General features: G+C 42.9%; 1 long non-coding RNA gene across 2 annotated transcripts; it reads left to right on the top strand.

Annotated features, from left to right (window-relative positions):
- The first annotated feature begins 37 nt into the window (after window positions 1-37).
- Window positions 38-1,446, top strand: LOC125527206. Of its 2 annotated transcripts, XR_007292029.1 has the most exons (3): window positions 62-210; window positions 302-818; window positions 951-1,446. It is a non-coding gene; the product is annotated as an uncharacterized LOC125527206 (long non-coding RNA). The 2 variants fall into 2 exon arrangements; XR_007292018.1 differs by having other exon boundaries at window positions 38-210; window positions 302-1,446.
- Window positions 1,447-10,404: the final 8,958 nt, after the last annotated feature.

Raw genomic sequence — 10,404 nt, forward strand, 5'->3', positions numbered from 1 at the left:
CTTTGCCTTCGAACCAAATCGAACCCAATAGAAAAACACACGCACATGCATCTTTTCCTTGTCCCTGATGTTGTGTTGTGATTGTTGTAGCCTCTGGAGGTGAAAGAGCAGAGGATTCGGGAGAAGAAGCAACCAGAGGAGCCGGAGAACACGGCCCCTGTCCTGTATATCTGCCACATCCCCCATGCTTCTATGAGTACCAGATGCAAGGTATGTCTCTATCAGTAGAGGTTGGAGAAGTGCAGGTGATGCAAGGGGTCTGTTCCTAATGTCATTTTTGTTGGTTTGGATGGGTTTGCAGGTTTCTCAGTAGCTTGGGGCTATTAAGAAGATGGTCTGTTGGTCAGTATTGCCCGGAACTGCAAGATATCCTATACTGCATTATTACAAGATATCTGGCGATTTGTGTGTGTTTTCTGCAAGCCTCTAACTTGCTGTTTGGTCATATATATGTAGACAGGAAAATCTAAGCATTCAGATAGTTATAAGTACATATATTTGCAACTAAACTGTACATGATGATGAATGAATATTAACTAAGTCATTCACACAAATAAAAAAGTATACGGCAAGAGTGAATATCCAATTATCAGTTCATGAAGTCAGACAGATAAAAAAGCTGATTCTTAAACACGAACAAATAGATAGAATCTCGCACAATTGCGACACCTTCGCCTTATCGTTGTTACCTTTTCCGCTTCCCTTCTCTTTATTCCCCTTAATTCTGTTTATCCTACCCCTAGATCGAATATCATTTGGCAGGTGGATGTTAACTTCATTAGTAATGGTGCAACCAATAAATTCTTCAAACTCTTATGGTACAGTTTGTTGTTTTGCTGGGACATTCAGTTCGTTGCTTTCCATCTCTAGAGAGCACGCCTCATTCTGATTGTTTAGTTTGAATTAGCACATTGAGGACAAAACATCTCTTTTGGTTCCATCTACTGCAGAACCTACTGGACAGAACAAAGTCGAGGGAAGAAGTATGCGAGTCAAGTATCCGTGATGACCAACTGATGAAAATCACATTTGAGTGGCCCAGTCGTTTGATCTGCTCCAACACTACCGTTCCGGCTTTCAGATTGAGTAACCTGTACCCACGTCTACTGCAAACCTACTAGACAGAATAAAATCGAGGGAATAAGTATATAAACTCTTTAGTTAATCAAGATGAATAGATTTGCCTATCCGCAGACAGCTCTGAATCAGTTTTTACCCTTTCTTTTCTAGAAAGATAAGAACAATACCCAGTATGATCCTCTTCTTTTGTACCAGCTTCACTGAGGAGCCAATTAGTACAAAAATGTCTTTTGAATTTCATAGTTTTGGTCATGATGCCATCATACCGCATGCATGGTGCTTATGCAACTATAAGTCTATAACTACAGAAATGTACCTTTCTTTGCCTACAGCTAAATATGACCCGTCTTAGATGGTTTGGAAGAACTAATATATGTACTCTCCCTTTTGCCTACTTTTGGGTATGAATAGTTCAACTGATTTTTGGTGATTCAGATTATAGTATCCAGCTTTCCTGGCTCTATTTTGTGCATCTAAATTTTTTGTGTGCAAAAATGTTCCTGAAAAGACATGAGTTGTATAGTTCAGCATCCTGCTTTGTGGTAGGTTGATAATATTCCATTTTTATGATTACCCTGCTTTAGATTATTCTTGTGTGCCTTGTGCAGCCTTTCCATTCTAGGCATCATTTCTCAATTGTTTGGGGTCCAATTCTACAAATGCTTGGATGTGTTGGTTCGGCCTTCTGTTAATCTCCAGATGATAGGTGAGGCAGGCAAGTTAATTCTCTGGTTTCTCATGATACTTCTAAAATCTATTGCATAGTAGGATACGTGCCTGAAATGTGTGCACACTTACAATTTCGGTTGTTGTGGAGTTAAATTATAAATTGATTTGACACGATAGATATATATAGAAAAAGCTTTCAACCTGAAAGTGCAACTATCCCTAGGTGGTTTTGGTAATTCATAACAACATATAGCTCATTGAGCTAATGCTATTCCAAGATGATTATTTCAGGAAAGCTCAATGATTGGCATGGCATGGATGTGAAAGTGGAACCCTCAAAATGCTAAGGACAAAGGATTGGCTCAAGCTCAAAAGCTCAAGACTCTTCATTTTATATTTTAGTGATCCAAGATCACATTGAGTCTTTAGGAAAAGCCAATACTATCAATAAGGGATGAGGTGTTGCTTAATGAGCCTCTTGCTTCATGTGCTTAGTGATATGCTCCAAAACCCTCAACTACTTTCCCATATCCACATGTAACCTAAACCCTAAGCCAAACTTGGTCCTACCGATTCTTCCTATCCGGCGCCATCGAGTTTCACTTGTCATTAGCCACTGCCAAACCCTAGCAATTCGGTCCTACCGATAGGGATCTCGGTCTCACCGAGATGGGGTTGCAAACTCTCTGTTTCCCTTTCGTAACTTTTCGGTCTCACCGAAAGAGCGAATCGGTCCCACCGAGATTGCAATGTAAACTCAGTGTTTCCCCTTTGTAACTTTTTGGTCTAACCGAGTTCCACTCGGTCTCACCGAAAGAGCAAATCGGTCCCATCGAGTTTGCCTGACCAACTCTTTGGTTAGCTAATTACCAAATTTGGTCTCACCGAGTTTGTGTAATCGGTCTCACCGAGATTATGTTATGCTCAAACCCTAACCATATCGGTCATACCGAGTTGCATGTCAGTCCCACCGAAAATCTCTAACGGTCACTAGGTTTACATTTTCGGTTCGACCGAGTTTGTTGATTCGGTCCCATCGAGATTGGAAAACTGTGTAACGGTTGGATTTTGTGTGGAGGCTATATATACCCCTCCACCTCCTCCTCATTCGATGAGAGAGCCATCAGAACACATACACCATTCCAACTCATATGTTCTGAGAGAGAACCACCTACTCATGTGTTGAGACCAAGACATTCCATTCCTACCATATGAATCTTGATCTCTAGCCTTCCCAAGTTACTTTCCACTCAAATCTTCTTTCCACCAAATCCAAATACTATGAGAGAGAGTTGAGTGTTGGGGAGACTATCATTTGAAGCACAAGAGCTAGGAGTTCATTACCTACACACCATTTGTTACTTCTTGGAGAGTGGTGTCTCCTAGATTGGCTAGGTGTCACTTGGGAGCCTTGTAGCGACCAGACCTCAAACAGTCTGATCTCTGTGCTCCGGTGTCATCCCTGGATCAGTAATGCTGACACCACACAGTACTCGGAGGATTTATAGCAGAGTAGCAATCACACACTTATTACATCGAGTGTCTCAAAAAAGAACTTATTATAATAAATATGGCTTAAGGCCATCTAATAACGATAACAGCGGAAGGCTTGGAAGATAAGTGAGTCCATCAACTCCAACGGCATCACTGAGTATAGAACCACGACCTAAAACTCCTTAATCATCGTCTGAAAAGTCTGCAACATTAACGTTGCAGCCCGAAAACGGGTCAGCAGATGGAATATGCTGGCAAGGTAACACATAGAGAGTAATGGAAATGCAACAACTATACTATATGCATATTTGGCTGGTGGAAAGCTCTATGGTTACTGTTTTTGCGTAAAGCCAATTTTTCCCTACTTCAAAGTAATAAAATTAATTACTATTATGGTGGTTGTGAAACATTGAGAATGGTTGACAGCATTCTCAATCCCAATTAAGTAACATCATTAAAACCCATCAAAATTAATTTAGAGTAACATGTTGAGATTCACATGATAATCCAAGTACTAGATACTCAAGATGTCCATGACCGGGGACACGGCTAACCATGATTAGTTTGTTACACTCTGCAGAGGTTTGCGCACTTTTCCCCACAAGACAAGATCGCCTCCGTTTGGTTTCTCGCACTGCAGGGTGTTTGAGAAGACGGATGACCGAGACACAGTCTTTCAGAAGCGCTAGCACCTTACGACGGGTAGACTGGTACACCTACTTTCCCCTACATCTGCTAGTCTACCACTGTAAGAGTTCGCACAACTTAGTCAACTATGCCAGAGCCCATAATGGCTTGTGGCTGCACACGGAAGTTTCTAGTATGAATAATCTCATGATCCCTTTGGGCCTGGGTGGCGGTCCAAAGAAAAACAGGCAAGTCCTGGTAACCCCAGGTGCCTCAATCCACCCAGATGTGTGTTAGGTTGCCACCTTAGATAAACCCTTAATTATCAATCTCACATCTGTCATGGATATCACTCACCCAATCCACGTCTACTAGCATAGCATGGCATAATAAGCAAACGTAGAAGTAACTCCCAAAGGTTTGATAATAAACAGGTAATAGGTACTACCTCATCTACTTCCCATCCCACAATTTAATTAGATCCTAATCATGCAATGTGTGAGGATTGATCTAATGCAATAAAACTGGGTTGTAGAAAAGGTATGATCAAAGTGTTACTTGCCTTGCTGATGATCCGCGAAACCTACAGATTCGAAGTAACAGGCGGCGCACTCCGGGTATTCTATCGCAGACAATCAAACACGCATACAATAAGTACTCATCTAATGCACAGGTAAAACTCAAATAGAAGATCTAACCAGAAAGTTCAACTTAAGAACCCTGGTTGCAAAAAGAATCAAATCGAACGAAGCGAAAGAAATCAAACGGCGAAAGAAAACAACTTTGTTCTAGTAATCTGGATCTAGGGCAAATTTTACGGTAGCAAAAACTTGTTTAAGTTGATTATTCGGAAAGAGGGTTTCGAGACGAAACTCCAGGCGCTTGAATCGCCTGATTCCGATAAACGAGCGAAAAGTTATACTAAAACGAAAATCGGATCAGAAATCGCGATCAGAAAATAACCGCGGAAAATTCCAACGAAAAAGAAAAACGACGAACAGTTTTTTTTTAAAAAACTGCACGGAAAACGAGACGGCGGCGAACCTCGAAAGGCGCGCGCTCCGGCGAGTCGGCGGCGGCGGCGGGGCTGGGAGGCGGCGGCGGCTAGGGTTTCGGCTGGGCTGGGGCTCTCGGCCGGGCCTCGGGCGCTATATAAAGGCCCCGGGCCAGGGAGTCCTGGCCGAGTACGGCCCGAAGTCGGTTTCCGTTTTTTTTAATCCGCTCGGAAGAAAAATAAAAAGAAATACTAAACGGACTTCAAAAATCATGAAATAAATTTTGTCGGGTTCCTAAAATCAAGCCCGATAAAGTGAACATTTATCTGGGCCCAAACTACAACTTTGAAAAACACGCATTTTTCCTAAATTCAAATAAAAATACCGAAAAACTCCGAAATAAATCTTATTTGATTTTTTTATTAAATCCTCAATATTTCTATATTTTGGGAAAGTCATTTTATTCCCTCTCTCATATTTTTGTAATAGAAATAATTGATGATAAAATAAATAAAGTCAAATGATTCTGTTTACATAATTTGAGAAACTCAAATATGTAAATAACGAAATCCCCAACTCTCTCCGTAGGTCCTTGAGTTGCTTAGGATTTTCTAGGATCAAAACCAAAAGTAAAATAAAATATGATATGCATGATGACCTAATGTATAACATTCCAAATTGAAAATTTGGGATGTTACAAACCTACCCCCCTTAAGATGAATCTCGCCCTCGAGATTCGGGTTGGCTAGAAAATAGGTGAGGGTGGTCTTTGAGCAAATCTTCCTCTCGCTCCCAAGTGGCTTCATCCTCCGTATGGTGGCTCCACTGAACTTTGCAAAACTTGATAACCTTGCTGCGAGTAACTCGGCTGGCAAACTCGAGGATCTTGACTGGTTTCTCCTCGTAGGTCAAATTGTTATCCAACTGAATTGCTTCTAATGGTACTGTGTCTCTCAAGGGTATGTCAGTCATCTCCGCGCGACACTTCTTCAACTGAGAAACGTGGAACACATCATGCACTCCGGCCAATCCTTCTGGTAATTCCAACTTGTAGGCCACTTCTCCCATACGCTCCAAAACTCGATATGGTCCTACAAATCGTGGCGCTAACTTCCCCTTAACTCCAAAACGCTTAATCCCTCGAAGTGGGGATACTCGAAGATAAGCTCTATCTCCGACTTCGTAAACTGTCTCCTTGCGTTTAGAATCTGCGTAGCTCTTCTGTCTGGACTGGGCTACCTTAAGCCTATCGCGAATCAACTTCACCTTCTGTTCAGACTCTTTAATCAGATCTGGTCCAAACAACTGGCGGTCTCCAACTTCGTCCCATGACAACGGTGTCCTGCACCTCCTTCCGTACAAAGCTTCGAAAGGTGCCATCTTCAAACTGGTCTGATAGCTATTATTGTAAGAGAACTCTGCATATGGCAAGTTATCGTCCCAACTAGATCCATAATCTAGCGCACAAGCTCTCAGCATATCCTCCAAAATCTGATTGACTCTCTCAGTCTGTCCATCTGTCTGCGGATGAAAAGCTGTACTAAATTCTAGCCTAGTATCCAAAGTCTCATGCAACTGCTTCCAGAACTTTGAGGTAAACTGGGTTCCTCTATCTGATACGATGCTCCTCGGAACTCCATGCAAACATACGATCCTAGTCATGTATATCTTTGCCAACTTAGCACTGGTGTAAGTGGTCTTTACTGGGATGAAATGAGCTACCTTCGTCAATCGATCAACTACAACCCAAATCGAGTCATAGCCTGAACGAGTCCTTGGTAATCCCGTGATAAAATCCATGCCTAGCTTATCCCACTTCCATTCGGGTATCGGCAATGGTTGCAACAATCCTGCTGGCTTCTGATGTTCTGCCTTTACTCTCTGACATACATCACAAACTGCTACATACTCCGCAATATCCTTTTTCATTCCGGTCCACTAGAAAATATCCTTCGAATCCAAATACATCTTGGTATTTTCTGGGTGAATCGAATATGGTGAATCATGGGCCTCTTGCAGAATCAACTTTCTAATCTCCGGGTCATTGGGCACGTAAACACGGTCTTCAAACCATAGGGTGTCGTGCTCATACTCACGAAATCCTTTAGCTTTTCCTTTGCTCAGTTTCTCCTTTATAGCGGCAATCTCTTTGTCAGTTTTCTGAGCTTCTCTGATTCTATCCATCAAAGTTGACTGAATTTCCAACGCTGCTACATAGCCTCTCGGAACTATTTCCATGCATAGTTCACGAAGATTTCCTACTAACTCCTTGGGTATTTCTCCCGTCATTAGTGTATTGACATGACTCTTACGGCTTAATGCATCAGCTACTACATTAGCTTTTCCGGGATGGTAATGTAATTTCATATCATAATCCTTGATGAGCTCCAACCATCTCCTTTGTCTGAGGTTCAACTCCTGCGTGAAAATGTACTTCAAACTCTTATGATCCGTGTACACCTCACAATGATTTCCGATGAGGAAATGTCTCCATGTCTTCAATGCATGCACTACGGCTGCTAACTCCAAATCATGCGTAGCATAATTCAATTCGTGGGGCTTCAGTTGTCGTGAAGCATACGAAACAACTCTTCCTTCCTGCATAAGCACTGCTCCAAGTCCTCGACGTGAAGCGTCACAATACACCTCATAATCCTTGGTTTGATCTGGCAAAATCAACACTGGTGAGGTAACCAAACGGTTCTTCAACTCCTGGAAACTTGCCTCACACTCCTCAGTCCATTTGAACTTAGTATCCTTCTTCAGCAACTCCGTCATAGGCTTCGCAATCTTTGAGAAATTCTCAATAAATCTCCGGTAGTATCCTGCGAGTCCAAGAGAACTCCGGATCTCTCCAACTGTTGTTGGTGCTTCCCACTTGGTCACGGTTTCAACCTTAGCAGGATCTACTTCTATACCTTCTCCGGATATAACGTGTCCAAGGAATCCTACTTCCTTCAACCAAAATTCACATTTGCTGAACTTGGCATATAATTGGTGTTCTCTGAGCTTTCCAAGTACCAAACGCAAATGCTCCTTATGTTCCTCTTCATTCTTCGAATATACCAGGATATCATCAATGAACACTACGACGAACTTATCCAAAAACTCCATAAACACTTTGTTCATCATATTCATAAAATAGGCAGGTGCGTTAGTCAGTCCAAATGACATAACGGTATACTCATACAGTCCATATCTTGTGGTGAATGCTGTCTTAGGTATATCCTGTTCTCAAATCTTCAACTGGTGGTATCCTGATCGCAAATCGATCTTGGAAAACACTTTAGCTCCTTGCAATCGATCAAACAGATCGTTGATCATTGGTAGTGGGTACTTGTTCTTGATCGTTACTTCGTTCAATCCTCGATAATCAACAACCATCCTTAACGATCCATCCTTCTTCTCCACTAGAAGTACTGGTGATCCCCAAGGCGAAGAACTTGGGCGAATATATCCCTTATCCAGTAACTCCTTAATCTGCTTCTTAATTTCCACCAAATCTTTTGCTGGCATCCTATATGGTCTCTTCGATATTGGCCCAGTGCCTGGCAAAAGCTCAATCAAAAACTCAATGTCTCTATCTGGTGGCATGCCTGGCAACTCTTCGGGAAATACATCAGGAAAATCCTTTACCCCTGGTACTTCCTCCTGCACAACTCCTGATAATGAATTTACTTGTGTCCTGTTTGGCGCATGTCGGGATACATACTTGATCCTTCTTCCTTCTGGCGTTGTGAGCAAAATTGTCTTACTGGCGCAATCGATGTTCCCCCCATACATCGATAGCCAATCCATACCAAGAATCACATCCAGACCTTGGGATTCCAGAATAATTAAATCCGTTGGGAAAACATGCCTTCCTATACTTAATGGCACTTGAAAACATCCTTGACTGGCCATGTACTCCGCTCCTGGTGAGCTTACTAGCATAGGTGTTTTAAGAATCCTAGTGGGCAGACTATACTTTTCCACAAATCCCCTTGATATGTACGAATGCGATGCACCAGTATCAAAAAGAACGAGTGCAGTAAATGACTTAACCAAAAACTTACCTAGTACTGCATCGGGCTGAGCTTCAACCTCCTCCACATTAACGTGGTTCACCTGTCCCCTATTGAAAGGGTTCGGCTTCTTTCCAGAACTTCCATTGCCGTTTTGTCCTTCAGGACAGTCATTTGCATAATGTCCTGGCTTCGAACACTTATAGCAAGTGACGTGGCTCAAGTCCTTCTTGGCTGGGGTTGATGGGGTGCTGCGGTTCTGTCCATTGCTTCCTCCATTCCCATTACCATTCTTGGTGCCATTGTGATTGTGCGAGCTACCTACTCCATGGGTATGCTGAAAATGTCCTCCTGGCCTAGGGGTAAAACGTGGCTTCTGTTGAGCTCCTGAATTATACTTTTCTTGTCCATACTTCCTCTTGCGGTTCTCAATTTGCTGCTGCTTCCCTTCAATCATAAGAGCACGATCTACCAACTCCTGGTAGTTGTTGAAGGTGGCTACCATCAACTGCATACTCAACTCATCATTCAGTCCTTCCAGGAATTTCTCCTGCTTAGCTGCATCCGCAGCAACGTCATCTGGGGCATAACGTGCTAGCTTACTAAACTCCTCCACATACTGGCCAACTGTCCGTCCTCCTTGGCGCAAGTTGCGAAACTCACGCTTCTTCATGGCCATTGCTCCTGCTGAAACATGGGCAGTACGAAAAGCCTGCTGAAACTGGTCCCATGTGACAGTGTCGATTGGGAAGGTGGCTGTGAAATTCTCCCACCAAGATGCTGCGGGTCCTTCTAACTGATGTGCGGCAAACTTAACCTTCTCCACATCTGTGCATCCTGCTGTGGTCAACTCTCTAGTTATCTTGCGGAGCCAATCATCTACTACTATCGGCTCGGTGCTACTGGAAAACACCGGCGGATTCAGCCTAAGAAAACGGGCTAAGTGGTCAACAGGTGGTGGTGGTGGTGGGTTGTTGTTGTTGTTCCCCTGATTCTGATTCTGAACTAGCAACTGCATCAAGGTGTTCTGCTGCTGGATCAACTGGGTGAGCTCCGGCGGAAAGGCAAATCCGGGGTCACGTCTCGGAGGCATCTGAGGGTTTAGAAAAGATGAGATATAAGAATAGAGAGGGTCTAAAGGGAAAACACTACCCATATGCACATGAGGCAAAAGCACACAATTCACTTCAATCAATCAAACAAGACATACAATCGGTCTAGCTATCGCAAAAGTGCTCGGACTACTATATTTACATAGTGGACTACTACTACTGATGAGGTGGTCTACTAGAAATATTCTACGGTTGTAGACTCCATGATATCTGCTCCTGATTCATCCACATAGTCATCATTGCTACTATCTTGTTCCGAGTCGGTGGCGTCAATGATGATGTAGTCCTCCGGGCTAATCTCCTTGGGTTCTTCGTCTTCATCTACTGGTGTCGGGCCTCCCATAAATATGCCAATCTTCTTTGTTAGGTCGGCATTCTTATCCACCAATACTTCAATTTCTTCTTCATAATCTTTGCATGTAG

Source organism: Triticum urartu, chromosome 1, assembly GCF_003073215.2.
Source record: "Triticum urartu cultivar G1812 chromosome 1, Tu2.1, whole genome shotgun sequence".
Taxonomy (NCBI): Eukaryota; Viridiplantae; Streptophyta; class Magnoliopsida; order Poales; family Poaceae; genus Triticum; species Triticum urartu.